Source organism: Panthera tigris, chromosome B4 (genome assembly GCF_018350195.1).
Source record: "Panthera tigris isolate Pti1 chromosome B4, P.tigris_Pti1_mat1.1, whole genome shotgun sequence".
In the NCBI taxonomy this organism is placed as follows: Eukaryota; Metazoa; Chordata; class Mammalia; order Carnivora; family Felidae; genus Panthera; species Panthera tigris.
In genome coordinates this window covers 105,200,670-105,221,326 of record NC_056666.1, presented here as the reverse complement: position 1 = coordinate 105,221,326, position 20,657 = coordinate 105,200,670, and positions in this window count along the sequence as shown.

Genomic DNA, 20,657 nt, shown 5'->3' with positions numbered 1-20,657 from the left:
AACAGACTGAAAGAACAGACTGTGATGGGTAGCTAGTATTTTAGATAGGGCTATTAAGGATGATGTCTTTGACAGGGTGATACCTGAGCAAAATAAAAATTAAGCAGCAAGAGAGAAAAACGCAAGAGAATATCTGGGGAAAGACTCTACCAGAGATAACAGCAGTTACAAAAGCCTTGCAGTGGTATTATGTTTAACCTGTTTGAGAATATAAAGAAGACCAGTATGGCTATCAGAGAAGCAGTCTGAATCCAGATCAAGTAAGGTATCCATTAGGGGCCTTAACAAGACCTGGGATTTCATTCTAAATGTTAGGGAAAGCCATGGAGATTTTGAATAGGGGTCTAAGAGAATAGTGAGCCCATTATTTTCGTTATTAATGCATGTTTTTTCTCTGTCCACCGAGGCTCTACAATCTGGAACCAATCAATCTACCTTCCAGACTTATCTCAACTATATTCTTCCATAAATCCTAATTCTCTAGGAAAAGATCCTGTCATTATTTCCCATTACTTCTGTCACTGCTTATCAAATCTACTCATCTTTCAAGCCCTCCAAGGTTCAAATGCCACCTCCTTTACAAAAGAACATATCTGACTGTAGTAATTTCTCCAACCTCAATCTCTATACCCTTTTGTTCCCTCCTTGGGTCTTCACTTTTATGTTATTTACTAGACGCCCTGCTATTCAACACAACTGCCAAGTAATCAAATACTTGAAAAGATATATAAAAATGGAGAACTGTTAACATTGAGACATTCACATCATGAATATTTTATATTAGATTAAAATATGTAATTATACATTCATGAATATTTTAGTGTAGAGCCAAGACCTTTTGAGTGTGGATCTATTGATTAGACTTCTGCATAATTGTCTCTGCTAAACCATTCTCCTAGTACTTTGCCTACTGATCTCCATTTTAGTTAATATTGAGCAGCAGCTTACAGAAATCTGTGCAGTGATAAATGTCAACGTAAAAATTCTTGATTTTTAAATTATTTTGTAGTCCTTTAGTCTCCTCTAGAATCTTGTTGCTAAAAACACACTTCATCAACCAGCATCTTCATCAGTATACCTTGGAACTCGTTAGAAACACAGTCTCAGTCTCTATACCAGAATTAAGTCTGTATGAATTCATACTTTAACAGTATCTTCAAGTGATTCTTGTAAACATAAAAGTTGGATAAATAATGGTATAGCACATAACTAATTCAGCTGCAATTAGTTTTTAAGATGGCCATTATTACATTCTTCAAAATACTAACTCCATTTTCATTGAAATAATTTTCTGTAGTCATTTTTATGTTTCATTGGTATATATACACACAGAAAAGACATCCTAGCAACCTGAGACAGCTATCCTTAAAAAAGTTGTGTTTGCAAAGTTGACCCATGGCTGGTGTTAGAGAACTTGACAGGTAAACAATTTCCTAAGACTGGCATAAAGTTGTTTCTAAATGGGAAAAATGGCTCACTGTGCCTAATCTGTTTGTGAAAACAATATACTTTATAATGAACACCTGCTCTCCTTCTGAGGGTCTGGAATTTTGGTATGTGCTAGTAAAGAACGCCTATGTGATAGACTCTCAAAAACCGTGTACCCTCACTCTCACATGAACTTCTCAGGCAGACAACACTTAAATGTGTTGTCATAACTAGTTGCCAGAGGAATTGGGTACATCCTGTGTGATTCCACTGGGGGACGACTCTTGGAATTTTGTGCCAGGCCTCCTCCTAACTTTGTACTATACATACTTTTTTCCGTTTGCTGACTTTGCTTTGTATCCTTTCACTATAATAAATCTTAGTTGGGTTACAACTAAGTATGATTACAACTATACTGAGCCCTTCCAGAGAAATACCCAATTTGGGAGCAATCTTGGCAACTCAAAACAAATATGACTCTAAATTAAAATGCCATGTTACAAAAGCAAATTTTGGAATACGCCTGATTTTTAGTACGCATACAACTCAATTAGTGACAGCAAAAGTACATGGATATTTAAGAGTCGCCATGGGCAATTAGCACATCCCAGACGTAAATCAGCATATTTTCAAAGAGATGAGGTGATATTGGTTAATTTACCAATGAAAAATCTCTCCTTAAGGCAGGTTCTAAGATTTACAGACCTATATATCCCCCAGAAAATATAACACTCTACTGTACACATAATAAGCTGTGGGAAATATCTATTAAAATAATTATTTAACCATTTAAACATTTGAGTTATATTTTAAGCAAGGTAAAAGACATACTAAGACATTTCTTAATAAAGGAAACAAACATATATAGACAAATCCACATTTTGCCTATAAATATTTTTAAGAAAGATAAACTGTACTTTCAGTTTTTCATTATCAACCTAATATGAAAAGATATCAGCTTTTTCTCAACATCAAAAGTATTTATTGGGTTTTTATTTTAGTAAATTTGGTTGCCTATTTCAGGTCTTATGATTTTTATTATGGTTCACTAAAACCCTCGAAGGCAAAGAAAATCACAGGGCTATTCCTGCACAAAACAAATCTGACATTCCCCAAAGCCATCATTCTTCTTGACTTGTCAACAGATTCAATTCAATTTTTGTATAGATATAAGTTGAACTCTGAAAGCTAAATACCCCAGGAAGCTGTGATCCTTCTGAGCTGGTTTGAAGGACTTTGCCATTTAGACAAGTAAATGGCTCCATTTAGAAACTATTACTATGGTTTACTATAAAAATCAAGAACGATTGTTAAAATGTTGATTTATCATAATGTAGGTAAAATTGCTTCACTTTGCTGTTAACATGATTTCCCACAGTATTTGGTCACCCAGAGAGGGTTAGCTTAAAAACGTTAACTTAGAATGGTCTCTGATGTACATGTGCTAAAAATCATCTCATTATAATTTTTTTTCTGAATTAGGAACCTTTGAATACCTAGACATCTGGTACCAACCAAGTCTGTGTGGTTATAATTTTATCTGAATCCTCAAAATTACTGGTCAACTTCAACTTGTATTGGGCCAACATAAGTAACCCTATGGAATGAAGTTCTGTTAATTACAATTTTCCACCTATTCTTGTGCAGAATCTTTGTATTTATCATATATAAAAGATCACAAAATACTATATTGCTAAAGACATTTATGACATTTATTGACAAGAAAAATTAATTACAAATTATAGATTCCATTTTAAATTGAATAAAACCATATCTTCCTAGAGGTTTTTTCTCCGTCCCTTAGCCATATATTTCACAAAAATGTTAGCATGCTGAAACAATTTATGAGATATTTATATTTTTAAGGGGAAAAAAGAGAGTTTCCTGTTACCCTAAGGAACAAAGAAAATGGATTTTACGTGAGGCATTTTCATTCAAATGCTAATAAGTTTAGGACAATTTAAAAATTCTAGAATAACTTTTATTCTAGAGCACTATGCACAAAAAAACTCTTTTACTCACATGAGAAATCTAACACTTCCATTCAGAGCCCAGTCCAGTAGTCGATGCATAAAGGGAGTAAATAAATATCTTTTGAATAAAGGAATAATGAAAGTATTAATGAATAAATGAACAAATGTGTAAATTAGAGATCTTTAGAGGTCAGGATTTTAGATTCTAACATCTCTGAAACTGTAAAATTCACCAGGAGAAAAAAATCAAGGCATCTACATATAGCACATTTATACCTTTAACATACTGTTAAAATAACAGCACAGACATTGGGATGTTGGAGAACAGAACATTATGCTATATGGTAATCATTTGTGATGTGCAATTTACCCCTCAGTTGTTAATATCTAAATCAATTAAGATACTACCACACTCTCACAGTTGGTTCTAATTATGGGTTTAGTTACCAGCCTCTATCAACAGTACCAATAATAACAAATAATACCAAACACATTTGTTTGTAGAACATACATGCAATAGGTCAGAATTCTCAATTTCTTTTAAATGTATGTTTTTTTAATCCCTCTGAGGGTCTTAGCTAGTGACTATACTCAGTTTTAAAATATACAAACTGAAAACGAGGTAATTATAGGAGTCATAAAGAGGTTTGAACTAAGTAGAAAATCATGCAATAAAAGATATTGTGCAATGTGATGCAAAGGTGTTACTTACTCTTATAGTCACCAGTGCTATAGTAAAATGATCCAAGATTTAAAAGATATTTGTAAAAATCCCGCTACGGAAATTTTTTAGATTTTGGATTTTAACTCTGGAAAAATTCAAAAGAGACAAGTGCATCAATCATCAATGTTAAGCCACTCAGTTCTTCTGTCAAAGAAAAAAACACCAGTAGACTGTCTTTGAAAAACAAAGTAAAATCCAGGGCCTGAAAAAATACAAGCAATGAAACATGTTTTGCTCCAATTTTCAAAGTCTGAGATCTACACGTAATATATCAACTTCAATTTATTTCCATTCCTGACTTCCTCAACTACCCATTACTTAATCCTGATGTTTCCTTCCAAAATTAGCATTTTAATATTCTTATACATCTTGTATAGAGGATATTTCCGCTATAATCATTTTCTAGTGGAGGAGAATGATGCAATTCAGTCTGTGCTTTGGGATAATCCTTTATCATTTGTGTTCCGTTTTGGCATAAACTAGGTTAAAATGTCCACTTTGGCATCTGAATAGAAAGTCTGGACTATATATATGAACTGAATGCATAAATAAAGAGATACTACAAATCATTGTTCATGAAGAGAAAGATCATTCCTCGATGCTAAAAAAAAATTGAGAATTTGAAATATATATATTTTAAATCTTTACATAATGGCTTATATCAAAATAAAATTCTATGTAGTATGTAATGATTTGGTTGTGATGTCAGCAATATTGGATTCTTGGCAAGGCAGAAGCCTAGGGCAATTTTGCAGGCCTCAGGCCCTTGACACCATCGAGACTGTCTCTCCCATTCTCACTTCTACATTTCCTTGCTGGCTGGCTTAATTCTCTGTTGCTGCTAAAAGATACCTTCTGCTGCATCAACAACTACTGGGTTTAAATTTTCACACCTTAGTGACAGAGCTGAAAATGCTGTCCCTCCACCAAAAGTTTGAAATCTCCCAGGAAAGGGGAATGTACGCCTGCCTGGGCTTGAGTTAGTCCCCAGCTCTCAAACCACTGCGGTGGCCAGGGAGCAAATGCCATGGAAAATATGTCAGTTCCAATTTGGACTATAAGCTAAAGTTAAGATGAAGTGACTCTGCCCCAAGGAGGGGGAGATGCTAGCAATTAAACAATGCAGTTACAGCAGAAATCTCCAAAATTACTTACATTAGCCATTAGCGATAAAAATGTAATATTATGAACAAATTAAAATACAGTGTTATGTATAAATGTTCATACAATGTGTGAATCTATGCAAGGTATTTCTTGAAGTTTCCTTTTTTTTTTTTTTTACCCATAAACTGGGATCCATAGTATTTTTTTCTTCTAAAATCATTCTGAAATTAAAACACAAAATACCCTTCAATTGATGAGGCCTTAACTTGACATGAAAATTATGATTCACAGTGTGTTGCTATTGTTCAAATAGCAATCTGTATTCACTTTGAAAGAATTCTGTTAAATCCTGCTTAAATATCATTTTTTAAATGATGTGTTTCTGGGCTATTATTTTTGTTAATAATAATGCTGGTAATTATTTTGATATCATATTGGCATAGCCATTTGTACAATATCAGCATATAAAGCCCTAAATGAATACATGTATGGTATATAAAGAAAGCACAAAATAGTAACTCAAGAAAACACCTCAGTGTCCTAACCTACAAGTAGCACCCACTGAGAGACCTATGAATGTGGCCACCCTGTATGTTGCAGCCCTGCTGACCCTCAGCTGAATGTAGGCTCATTATTAAGCTCAAGGGGAACCAACAGAGGAAACTCTTATTAACCCCACAGTAGTAGAGAGAAATAATAAATCACTGTTGTATGAAACCACTAAGTTTGGGGTAGATTTTTACATACAACTAGATAACTGTTACAGAAATCTTATGCAGTTTTGTAGTAGTTTTGGGTACCTAAAAATTATAGAATTTGAAACACAAAGAAAATAAGATTCTAGATAATGAGAAAAATATAATGCTACTTTAAATATAATTCACTAGAAGTGTTTTTTTTTCAACGTTACTTCTATTTTTTTCCCCTAAACTTTTGCTCTTTTGATTTTCTGAAACCAAGAACTAGTTTTATTTACACAATACCTCTTGGGAGGGTTACCAAAAAATCTTCCAATATTTTTCATATAGTCTCTCAAGGTGTGTGTGTGTGTGTGTGTGTGTGTGTATGTATGTATTTAATGCTCAAGATTTTGGCAACTTCTACTGAATATACTTAGTTGAAAATTTTTCAATGTTCGGGCAGCCGGAGGGAAGATGGCGGCGTAGGAGGATGCTGGGCTCACCGCGAGTCCTGCTGATCACTTAGATTCCACCTACACCTGCCTAAATAACCCAGAAAACCGCCAGAGGATTAGCAGAACGGAGTCTCCGGAGCCAAGCACAGACGAGAGGCCCACGGAAGAGGGTAGGAAGGGCGGCGAGGCGGTGCGCGCTCCGCGGACTGGCGGGAGGGAGCCAGGGTGGAGGGGCGGCTCGCCGGCCAAGCAGAGCCCCCGAGTCTGGCTGGCAAAAGCGGAGGGGCCGGACGGACTGTGTTCCGACAGCAAGCGCGACTTAGCGTCTGGGAGGTCATAAGTTAACAGCCCTGCTCGGAAAGCGGGAAGGCGGGAGGACAAAGGGAGGGAGAGCTGCTGAGCCCCCGGACGGCAGAGCTCAGCTTGGCGGGGAACAAAGGCGCCAGCGCCATCACCCCCGCCCATCCCCCAGCCAAAATCCCAAAGGGAACCAGTTCCTGCCAGGGAACTTGCTCGCTCCGCGCAAACACCCAACTCTGTGCTTCTGCGGAGCCAAACCTCCGGCAGCGGATCTGACTCCCTCCTGCTGCCACAGGGCTCCTCCTGAAGTGGATCACCTAAGGAGAAGCGAGCTAAGCCTGCCCCTCCTGCCCCCGTGCACCTTGCCTACCCACCCCAGCTAATACGCCAGATCCCCAGCAACACAAGCCTGGCAGTGTGCAAGTAGCCCAGACGGGCCACGCCACCCCACAGTGAATCCCGCCCCTAGGAGAGGGGAAGAGAAGGCACACACCAGTCTGACTATGGCCCCAGCAGTGGGCTGGGGGCAGACATCAGGTCGGACTGCGGCCCCGCCCACCAACTCCAGTTATACACCACAGCACGGGGGAAGTGCCCTGCAGGTCCTCACCACTCCAGGGACTATCCAAAATGATGAAACGGAAGAATTCCCCTCAGAAGAATCTCCAGGAAATAACAACAGCTAATGAACTGATCAAAAAGGATTTAAATAATATAACAGAAAGTGAATTTAGAATAATAGTCATAAAATTAATCGCTGGGCTTGAAAACAGTATAGAGGACAGCAGAGAGTCTCTTGCTACAGAGATCAAGGGACTAAGGAACAGTCACGAGGAGCTGAAAAGCGCTTTTAAACGAAATGCAAAACAAAATGGAAACCACGACAGCTCGGATTGAAGAGGCAGAGGAGAGAATAGGTGAACTAGAAGATAAAGTTATGGAAAAAGAGGAAGCTGAGAGAAAGAAGATAAAAATATCCAGGAGTATGAGGGGAAAATTAGAGAACTAAGTGATACACTAAAAATAAATAATATACGCATAATTGGTATCCCAGAGGAGGAAGAGAGAGGGAAAGGTGCTGAAGGGGTACTTGAAGAAATTATAGCTGAGAACTTCCCTGAACTGGGGAAGGAAAAAGGCATTGAAATCCAAGAGGCACAGAGAACTCCCTTCAGACGTAACTTGAATCGATCTTCTGCACGACATATAGTGAAACTGGCAAAATACAAGGATAAAGAGAAAATTCTGAAAGCAGCAAGGGATAAACGTGCCCTCACATATAAAGGGAGACCTATAAGACTCGTGACTGATCTCTCTTTTGAAACTTGGCAGGCCAGAAGGCTTGGCACGATATCTTCAGTGTGCTAAACAGAAAAAATATGCAGCCGAGAATCCTTTATCCAAAAAGTCTGTAATTTAGAATAGAAGGAGAGATAAAGGTCTTCCCAAACAAACAAAAACTGAAGGAATTTATCACCACTAAACCAGCCCTACAAGATATCCTAAGGGGGATCCTGTGAGACAAAGTACCAGAGACATCACTACAAGCATAAAACATACAGACATCACAATGACTCTAAACCTGTATCTTTCTATAATAACACTGAATGTAAATGGATTAAATGCGCCAAGCAAAAGACATAGGGTATCAGAATGGATAAAAAAACAAGACCCATCTATTTGCTGTCTACAAGAGACTCATTTTAGATCTGAGGACACCTTTAGATTGAGAGTGAGGGGATGGAGAACTATTTGTCATGCTACTGGAAGCCAAAAGAAAGCTGGAGTAGCCATACTTATATCAGACAAACTAGACTTTAAATTAAAGGCTGTAACAAGAGATGAAGAAGGGCATTATATAATAATTACAGGGTCTATCCATCAGGAAGAGCTAACAATTATAAATATCTACGCGCCGAATACTGGAGCCCCCAAATATATAAAACAATTACTCATAAACATAAGCAACCTTATTGATAAGAATGTGGTAATTGCAGGGGACTTTAACACCCCACTTACAGAAATGGATAGATCATCTAGACACACGGTCAATAAAGAAACAAGGGCCCTGAATGATACATTGGATCAGATGAACTTGACAGATCTATTTAGAACTCTGCATCCCAAAGCAACAGAATATACTTTCTTCTCGAGTGCACATGGAACATTCTCCAAGATAGATCATATACTGGGTCACAAAACAGCCCTTCATAAGTTTACAAGAATTGAAATTATACCATGCATGCTTTCAGACCACAATGCTATGAACCTTGAAATCAACCACAGGAAAAAGTCTGGAAAACCTCCAAAAGCATGGAGGTTAAAGAACACCCTACTAAAGAATGAGTGGGTCAACCAGGCAATTAGAGAAGAAATTAAAAAATATATGGAAACAAACGAAAATGAAAATACAACAATCCAAATGCTTTGGGACGCAGCGAAGGCAGTCCTGAGAGGAAAATACATTGCAATCCAGGCCTATCTCAAGAAACAAGAAAAATCCCAAATACAAAATGTAACAGCACACCTAAAGGAAATAGAAGCAGAACAGCAAAGGCAGCCTAAACCCAGCAGAAGAAGAGAAATCATAAAGATCAGAGCAGAAATAAACAATATAGAATCTAAAAAAACTGTAGAGCAGATCAACAAAACCAAGAGTTGGTTTTTTGAAAAAATAAACAAAATTGACAAACCTCTAGCCAGGCTTCTCAAAAAGAAAAGGGAGATGACCCAAATAGATAAAATCATGAATGAAAATGGAATGATTACAACCAATCCCTCAGAGATACAAACAATTATCAGGGAATACTATGAAAAATTATATGCCAACAAATTGGACAACCTGGAAGAAATGGACAAATTCCTAAACACCCACACGCTTCCAAAACTCAATCAGGAGGAAATAGAAAGCTTGAACAGACCCATAACCAGCGACGAAATTGAATCGGTTATCAAAAATCTCCCAACAAATAAGAGTCCAGGACCAGATGGCTTCCCAGGGGAGTTCTACCAGACGTTTAAAGCAGAGATAATACCTATCCTTCTCAAGCTATTCCAAAAAATAGAAAGGGAAGGAAAACTTCTGGACTTATTCTATGAAGCCAGTATTACTTTGATTCCTAAACCAGACAGAGACCCAGTAAAAAAAGAGAACTACAGGCCAATATCCCTGATGGATATGGATGCAAAAATTCTCAATAAGATACTAGCAAATCGAATTCAACAGCATATAAAAAGAATTTTTCACCATGATCAAGTGGGATTCATTCCTGGGATGCAGGGCTGGTTGAACTTTTGCAAATCAATCAATGTGATACGTCACATTAATAAAAGAAAAGATAAGAACCATATGATCCTGTCAATCGATGCAGAAAAGGCCTTTGACAAAATTCAGCAACGTTTCTTAATAAAAACCCTCGAGAAAGTCGGGATAGAAGGAACATACTTAAAGATCATAAAAGCCATTTATGAAAAGCCCACAGCTAACATCATCCTCAATGGGGAAAAACTGAGAGCTATTTCCCTGAGATCAGGAACATGACAGGGATGCCCACTCTCACCGCTGTTGTTTAACATAGTGTTGGAAGTTCTAGCATCAGCAATCAGACAACAAAAGGAAATCAAAGGCATCAAAATTGGCAAAGATGAAGTCAAACTTTCACTTTTTGCAGATGACATGATATTATACATGGAAAATCTGATAGACTCCACCAAAAGTCTGCTACAACTGATACATGAATTCAGCAAAGTTGCAGGATACAAAATCAATGTGCAGAAATCAGTTGCATTCTTATACACTAACAATGAAGCACCAGAAAGACAAATAAAGAAACTGATCCCATTCACAATTGCACCAAGAAGCATAAAATACCTAGGAATAAATCTAACCAAAGATGTAAAAGATCTGTATGCTGAAAACTATAGAAAGCTTATGAAGGTAATTGAAGAAGATTTAAAGAAATGGAAAGACATTCCCTGCTCATGGATTGGAAGAATACATATTGTCAAAATGTCAATACTACCCAAAGCTATCTACACATTCAATGCAATCCCAATCAAAATTGCACCAGCATTCTTCTCGAAACTAGAACAAGCAATCCTAAAATTCATATGGAACCACAAAAGGCCCCGAATAGCCAAAGTAATTTTGAAGAAGACCAAAGCAGGAGGCATCACAATCCCAGACTTTAGCCTCTACTACAAAGCTGTCATCATCAAGACAGCATGGTATTGGCACAAAAACAGACACATAGACCAATGGAATAGAATATTAACCCCAGATCTAGACCCACAAATGTATGGCCAACTCATCTTTGACAAAGCAGGAAAGAACATCCAATGGAAAAAAGACAGTCTCTTTAACAAATGGTGCTGGGAGAACTGGACAGCAACATGCAGAAGGTTGAAACTAGACCACTTTCTCACACCATTCACAAAAATAAACTCAAAATGGAAAAAGGACCTGAATGTGAGACAGGAAACCATCAAAACCTTAGAGGACAAAGCAGGAAAAGACCTCTCTGACCTCAGCCGTAGCAATCTCTTACTCGACACATCCCCAAAGGCAAGGGAATTAAAAGCAAAAGTGAATTACTGGGACCTTATGAAGATAAAAAGCTTCTGCACAGCAAAGGAAACAACCAACAAAACTAAAAGGCAACCAACGGAATGGGAAAAGATATTTGCAAATGACATATCGGACAAAGGCTAGTATCCAAAATCTATAAAGAGCTCACCAAACTCCACACCCAAAAAACAAATAACCCAGTGAAGAAATGGGCAGAAAACATGAATAGACACTTCTCTAAAGAAGACATCCGGATGGCCAACAGGCACATGAAAAGATGTTCAACGTCGCTCCTTATCAGGGAAATACAAATCAAAACCACACTCAGATATCACCTCACACCAGTCAGAGTGGCCAAAAAGAACAAATCAGGAGACTATAGATGCTGGAGAGGATGTGGAGAAACGGGAACCCTCTTGCACTGTTGGTGGGCATGCTAATTGGTGCAGCCGCTCTGGAAAGCAGTGTGGAGGTTCCTCAGAAAATTAAAAATAGACCTACCCTATGACCCAGCAATAGCACTGCTAGGAATTTACCCAAGGGATACAGGAGTACTGATGCATAGGGGCAATTGTACCCCAATGTTTATAGCAGCACTCTCCACAATAGCCAAATTATGGAAAGAGCCTAAATGTCCATCAACTGATGAATGGATAAAGAAATTGTGGTTTATATACACAATGGAATACTACATGGCAATGAGAAAAAATGAAATATGGCCTTTTGTAGCAATGTGGATGGAACTGGAGAGTGTGATGCTAAGCGAAATAAGCCATACAGAGAAAGACAGATACCATATGGTTTCACTCTTATGTGGATCCTGAGAAACGTAACAGAAACCCATGGGGGAGGGGAAGGACAAAAAAAAAAAAAAGAGGTTAGAGTGGGAGAGAGCCAAAGCATAAGAGACTGTTAAAAACTGAGAACAAACTGAGGGTTGATGGTGGGTGGGAGGGAGGGGAGGGTGGGTGATGGGTATTGAGGAGGGCAGCTTTTGGGATGAGCACTGGGTGTTGTATGGAAACCAATTTGACAATAAATTTCATGAAAAAAAAAAAAGAAAAAGAAAATTTTTCAATGTTCTTTTTGTACGTATGGCAACAGTTAGTATAATGGTGTCCCTGATCCTTGATTATTGGATTAATACATTGTTCAATGTATTCTACTTCTAAGTGAAATATACAGATTCTTCAAACATTGAGACTTTGCATGAATAGATCTAAATTAAATGGAGAGTTGAGACAATTGTCTGGCTAATAATTCCCAAACCTTACTATTAAGAAAAAGTGATGTTTGAGGTTTAAAAATTTCAGATGGGCTGACTACATTAAGTCATCCAGCTTTCCAATTCATTCTTTTTTGCAAACATGATTTGGGTCTGTTTGATAAAGAATAATACCTTCAAGTATATCTATATCCATATAAAAATGGAGTATTGAAGTGGTTATCTATTTTACTTGGTCTAATATCAGCAATTGTTTTTTTTAAATACATAAGGAAATTGCAGTCTGCTCTTTATCTTGAAAAGGTGTCACAATAAGATGATGTTATATAAATACAATTTAAAAACATAACATTTGAAATGGAGTTAAAAATCCTTTATAAATGATTTAGGACTAGAAGACACTGGAGAATACTAGATATCATATATTTGAACATGATCGATTTTAACCCATTAGTTACCTTCTAAAAGTGGGAAAATAATGGTTATATCTGTTGTCTACTTTTATGGCACAATATTGACTTTCCAATTAATTCTTTTGACATTAACTCATTATCTCTTGTGACATTCACAGAAAGTATATTTTCTTCTCCCCTAAAAGAGATTATATATAATATGAAAAGTGAAAGAAAAAAAATCTGACAAATTTCTGATTAATGTGATTGACACATACAGTTGAGCAATAAAAATCAGGAGCCAAACATAGCTCTCCTCATGAATGATCTACAAAATAATTTGATCAGTTGCTAACATGTCACCATGTACTCCTATGAATGCAGGACATGATAGCAATCAATTACCCCATATCTTTTACACTGACTTTCCAATAAGTGCTCCATATTTTTTTATATATGGAAGGAAGGAAGGAAGGAAGGAAGGAAGGAAGGAAGGGAGGGAGGGAGGAAGGGAGAAAGGGAGAAATGGAGAAAGTGAGAAAGGGAGAAAGGGAGAAAGGGAGTGAGAGGGAGAGAGGAAAAGGGAGAGTGAGAGTTGGGGGGAATGGAAAGAAGGGAGGAAGAGAGAACACTCCTGACCTGGCTTCCCAACATTATTTACACATAAATCTCTTACCAACTGAGGAATCCCTTTTGAAAGATTATGAGTAAAGCCCCATAGTGACATCAAAGTCAACTCCTCTCATTCACTTAGACCAACCCCTTCCTTCTTGTTGTCAATGGTTTCTATACATCTCTAATTAACTGAGAGTCAGAATTAATTCTTCTCAGTCAAAAGGAGGAAAGTAGGTCAATAGTTCTTTGAAATTCCTTTATCCCTTCCTTCGTTATCTTTTTTCTCAACCAATTCTTTAATTTTATCCATTTCTCCCTTATTTACCTTTCAAGGAAAGACCAGATGTATCCTTGACTTTAAATAACCACTTGCCTGTAACAGAAAAAGTATGATTTAACAGGAAGTTGAAGATGAGCTCTTGTGTTGGAGGTAACCTTGCCTGATCTTCCTTACCACTGGTTTCCTCACTTTAAAAGGGAAACAGTAAACTACCCATTTCATAAGGGAGTGGTAAGAATGTGTCATAAAACTTTTAAAAATGAAAAATAATTAAACTGTATACTTTGATTTATGTTACAAAATAAAGCTAGCTTAATCTAGGAAGAAAATAGTATTTTTCCAGTATTATTTTTCTGGAAATTAACCAATTTTAAGTCATTTTTCAGGAATTATAAATAAACTTTTAGTCTTATAATGAGTTTCTCAGATTTCTGAGAATTACAGAATATAAGCGTTGGAAGAGACCCTAAAAAGACACGTAGTGGGGAAGGAGTGGGAAGTGGAAAGGAAGGAAGGAAAGTGGAAATAAGGGAGAAAGAAACAAAGAACTATTATACCTAGAAAAATAATAGGGATAAATCTCAAATTACCTCCTAATAATTGGATGATAATGGCTTATATAAGACCACATTTTTTTACATAAAGACTAAAAATAATCTTGAAAAAGCACATAGGAGTGAATTCTCAAAGATGTATAAAGGATGACATATAACTGTCCTGAGGCTCAATTAGTACAATTCCTTCATTACACTTGAAGTTTTGTATCCTAAGGTATGCCTTGAAAATAATAAACTCTCAAAACATGTTTGCAGTCAAATAATATAAAATTGTCTTAGCTAGGGGGAAGGTTAACAATAAAACAACCAATACAAAAGTAGATTTTAACATTTTGGTATAGCATTATTTAAATATTATTTTTTTAACGGTCAATATTCTCTAACATTCAGGTTCAAGAATATCTGCTGATGTATACTACAAGTATACAGGTATACTTGTATGCTACATACAAGATAATTTATAAGAAATAGTCACTGCCTCAAAAATTATATACAGAGTCAGGTTGAAAGGAAATAACATTTATGTAGAAAGTTATGTATATATATATGTGTGTGTGTATATATACACACACACACACATATATATATACATATATACACACATACATACATATATTTTTTTAAGTGGGATTTATACTTCTGAGCAATTTAGAGGATCAGGGGCCACATTTATCTTCCTGCCTAAAAACATATAAAAAACAAGAAAAAATATAGGAAACAACGGTAAAGATGTTGATTATCAAGTGACAAAGGAGAGTTATCTCTGAGTCACAAGCAATAAATAAAGTAAGGCCTGAGACTGCAGCCACATACTGTCTTTAGAGACTTTCCAGGCCATGACTCAAAAAGGGCAATCCAGTTGGAATCCCATAGCCTCCCTGAATTGAGGAAGTAGAGCTGAGAGCCAGGGAAATCAAATTGGCTAGTGTGTTGCAGCTGTGAAATATTCACCAGATTTTGAAGGCCCTTATGAAGAAAATGATATATACCTTATTTATGATTCTAATGTGGATTATATTTTAAACTGATACTATTTTTAATTTCATGGATTAAAAAACATAAGAGACTCTTAAAAACTGTGAACAAACTGAGGGTTGATAGGGGGTGGAAGGGAGGGGAGGGTGGGTGATGGGTATTGAGGAGGGCACCCGTTGGGATGAACACTGGGTGTTGTATGGAAACCAATTTGACAATAAATTTCATATTAAAAAAAAAAAAGAAAGAAAAATATCCACATGTAAGTGGACCTGTGCAGTTCAAAGCCATGTTGTTCAAGAATCAACTGTAATAAAAGAAAAACTGTCAACTGAAAAAAATAAAAAAAATAAAAAATAAAATAAATAAATAAATAAAAATATTTTGAACTGGAAAAAAAAACAAAAACAAAAACTTCTAACCATATCATTATCACATTAAAGTAAGTGGTCTAAATATCTCCAAATAAAAGGCAAGGATTGTCAGATTGGATAAAAGAGAAAGATCCAACTATAAGAAATCCTCTTTAATTATAAAGACACATATCGGTTAAATGTATAAGAATGTGTAAAGTTATAACAAGATAAAAATAATCCAATAGAGTCTCAGTGTTTGTATCAGCTCAGTCGATCAGAGCTAAGAATATTATCAGGGATAAAGAAAGTCATTTGATAAAAATAAAGGGGTCATTTCATCAAAAGAACATAAAAACACTAAATATTTTTGCACCCAGCAACAGAGCTTTGAAATGGAGGAAGCAAAAACTAGAACTGCAAGGATTAAAAAGCAAATCTGGAATTATAGTTGGAGACTTCAATACCCTTCTCTCAATAAATGATAGAAAGAGTGGACAAAAACCTTTATGAACATACAAGATTTCAACAACATTATCAGTCAACTGGATCTCATTGATATTTACAGAATGCTCCACCTACCAAAAACAGTACACACACTCTTTTCAAGTGCATACAGCCATTAAACATTATAGACCACATTCTGCACCATAAAAAAAGTCTTAAAATGTAAAATGATCCATTTTGACAAAATGTGTTTTTTGACTACAGTGTAATTAAAATTGAAATCAGTAAGAGAAAGACATCTGGAAAACCCCTAAATATTTGGAGACTAAACAACACATTTTTAACTCATGTGGCAAGGAAGAGATCATGAAGGAAATTAGAAGCTATTTTGAGCTAAATGAAAATAACACAACATATTAATTTGTGGGATGCTGCTAAGTACTATTTAGTGGAAAATTCCTAGCATTAAATAAATATCTATGGGAAAAAAGAGATTCAAATCAATTATCTTAGCTTTTACCTTAAAATACTAAAAACAAAACTAAAGAAATCAAATTAATCCCAAAGTCAGCAGAAAGAAAAAATAATAAAGAAAGAAAAAATGATAATAAAGAGAATAAATCAATGCAATTGAAAATGAAAAAAAGAGAAAAATCAATGCAACTAGAATCTGGTTCATTGAAAATACCAGTAAAAATGTTTAGTCTCTCTCTAGACTAATAAGGAAATCAAAAGACCCATTTTACCAATATCAGGAAAAATGAAGGTGACATACCTACAGATACTATAGATATTAAAAGGATAATAAGGGCCTATTAATTTAACATGAGGGCAGAAAGCAAAGCAGATCAACAGTTGCCAGAGGATAGGGATATGGGGGACAGGAGGTGCAGAAGGAAAGGATCACAAAGGTAAATGAAGAAACTTTTAGGGGTCACGGGAGCATTATCTTGATTGTGGTGATGATTTTATAGCTGTGTACATGTCAAAATTCTCAAATTATATGCTTGAAATGTGTGCAGTTTGTTGTACATCAATTATACCTTGACAAATCTGTTAAAATAAAGGAGGTAAGTCATGACAAATTAACCATAACAAGTTAAACAATGAAGATTTTTTAAAAGTACAATTAGTGACGGTTAATGAAGCCTTCATAAAGCGAGAAATGTCACAGCTTTAATCCTCTCTACTGCTTATAAACATATCAACTGCTGACCAGAAATGAACCACAGATCCATACAGCTATAGGACCATCAGTTTTTCTCTAATACGTTACTGATTATTACCATTAATTTCTCTACAACTAGCTATTTCACATAAAAAGATAAATTTCCCACAAAAAGATAGACTTCTGGCTGTTTTCTTGTGTGCTTGCCCTGTTTTTAAAAATGGGAACAACTGGCAATGCTAGGCACATTTTTCCTCAGGGAAGCACCTTTTTCACTCTTCCCACTAAGAAGCTTATACTGGCCGGTTCCACACTGAACACTGGACTTCTTTCGCTACCTAGAAGTTGCCATCTACCATCATAATCATGCATTATTTTTCTGAAAGAAGGAAAGTGTTTTTTTCCAGCTTCATTCACGTATGCTTCTTGTCTTGGTTCCGGGGCATTTTACTTTGAACCCTTGCTATTGATGGTTATTGGAATATTCACTGATTAAAATTTGGTTTTATGGGGTCTTCTTAGGGTAGTACACAATAGCAAGCTTAATATATTCAAACGCTAACATTCCTGAGCTGCTGCTACCTGGGAACATTCAAAGCGGTGTGCTTAAAAGTGTCCTGATGCAGCTCCGTTGGGGGCATGTTTTCTGCTTTGGGGCTCCAAAGAAATCTCTCTTCCTTGAGAAAAAGAGCAAAAATAAAAGCTTTCCTTTTGCCCCTTTGTGACAGAGAGTGGAGTCAGCAGAGAGAATTCATTTCTGTGGTGAACATGTAAAGATCGGGAAATCAGTATTTTACGAAATATGTCGGAGGGAACAAAATCTTTTATAGAAAACAAAACGGAGTGCAAATTCGACTTTAAACATTGGCAAACCCAATAATCAGTGCTCATTGCAAGACAATTTGTCTCCTGATGGAACAACTGTAAGTTTGGGAGATACTAAATGTCAGAATTTTAAAGAAGAATTGAGACTGGAAATGAATAAGAGGACTTTTGATCAGAGTGGGATTAGAACCCTTTAAAAGTAAGTAACATTTATACGAGCTACACACTATGCTAATCCTCTCAGAAACTCTGATCTAGCTACAGTTTCTTCCTTGTACATCTGAAGAAACTGAGGCATAAAGGGCAAAGAAATAATTATGCCAACTCAAGTAAGTATACTGCTTATTGTGGAAATACATATAACTTGATACCATTTTCCAGCTAATGAGACAAATAAAATGTCATATGAATCTTGTTCACTAAGATATGGTCTATAATGAATATTGAAATGTAAGTTGCTTTTATAACCCTTCATCACTGAACCTGAATTCTGAATGGACAATGATAGTATATAAAGTGAATTATTATAAGTTTATTCCCCAAAAGGCAGCCCAAATCTTAAATTTCTAAAATCTATTTATAATGGCCCATGTAAGGGTCAATAATTCAAATTTACAAGTAAAGAGTTGAGTCTCAATCTTAGACTGATCACAATCACCAAAATCTAATGGAATTCGCTTCCCAGACTTATCTTGATGAAGATCAATTGCTCTATCTTCTCAAAACTATCATCTGTAATAATAATGAGTCAGCAAGGTCCAGGGAAGACAAAACCAAAGCATTCAAAAGAAATGATCTAGTACTTTGAATGTTCATCAGCATCAGCTATCCATTCTCAAATTTCAAAAAGATCTGCAGATCTTCAATGCAGCATCTTCTTTCTTAGATGCAACCAGACCTTCTTGTCACAATTGTGAGGTAAGTCATTGAATCCTTTAGTGTTCAGGTGTAATCCTCAAAGCTTCTTTCTTTAGTAGTCACTGACCCCCAAAATGTTTGTAATTTCTGTAATTAGTAAGTCAGGTCTAGTCAGTGATGGTGTATGTTTTTTCAGGGTTAGTGCTCACCAAATGCTTAGATACTGATGACCATATATTTCACAGAAATGTAGATAATTGATACCTATGTGGAGACATCTTAAAACTATACACCATGAATAAGCGAGCACCTATCACAGCTTTGCGGTTCCTTTTTAGCATTCTATTAAAAACATCATGTTATTTAAATAAGATACTTCAAGAAAATTCATTATCTCCAAATTAAAAATAATAAAATTGAGATTAATAAATTGCATAAGGCAATTCTGTTGGTAGGAAATAGTAGGGGACTTTATTTGCTTCTTTGTTTGTCCTCACTAGCCATTCGTTGTCTGCTAAAAGTCACTTGACTCCAGCACTTGCCGCTGGTTCCCAAGTAGAGTTCAAGGCATCATGAATTCAGAGTATGAGATGTTCATTCACTGTAATGCAATTTTACTTTATTTTGCCTGATTCTTTTTCCTGCACAACTATCAATAAGGAAAATATATTACACCATATATATATATATATATATATATATATATATATATATATATATCACAATGCATATAAATCCATAATATATATCTACATATAAACACACACATAGGCGGGATGTGGATATGTGTATTCCATACATTTTTTTTTCCTTCCAATCTGAACATATTGAGGAGGTTCCCAAATCAGGTTTTAGGCTTTGATGCAGGGAATACTTTAGGTACCACCCTTGATGAAAGAGAAATAGGAAACAGTGATTAGCCTATCTGTTTTCTTTTGTGTCAGGACACAGAATATTAAAAGGAAGGCTACCCAGGCATTAATGCTGCTGCTGACAAAGTCGAACTAGAACTCAAAAAATATCAGAATTCATTGCAATCAGAAGTGTCTACCTTTCTGAACTCTTTCCAAATCTTAGTAAATAAATGTGGCAGAATCTACCTACTGAATGCTGGTATTATCCATTAAGGAAATTCCAATTAAATGATACCATTACCTAGATATGGTTATATTTCAGAACCCTAGCAGAAAGAAAGGGCAGGCGGGAGGAAAAGAGAAAGAAAGAGAGCAAAAGGGAATAAGAGAAAGACAAAAAGACGGGGAAAGGGAGAGAGAAGAAGAGAGGGGAGGTCAATGCAGGGGGAGGGAGAGGGAGAGGTGCGAAGAGAAGAAAGAAAAACAGAATAGAGACAAAGAACTAACATTGCTATCTGGGGCCAGTTTCCTCCCTGTCACCATACTGCTTCACTGCCGGGTCCATGACAGCTAATCATGGTGGCATGCCTCAAGCATCTCCCGGAGGTTATCTGAAAGCATGTAACATTACTATTGAAACTTACATCTGTTTTGTTATATTTTCATTGGCACTAGCAGGTTTGAACCTCAGCCAGTGTCATTTCTATGTGCCCTTCTAGGGAATATTGTTTTACCCTCTCTTACCTTCAGTTTCTGCCTCCCTGTCTTTTTGGATCAGCTTTAATAACTAAAAGAAGTGGGGAGATGGGGAACAATCATACTCTAATCACAGTTGCCCTATCTAGAGCAATTTACTTAGAAAAGCTTGAGCTTGAAA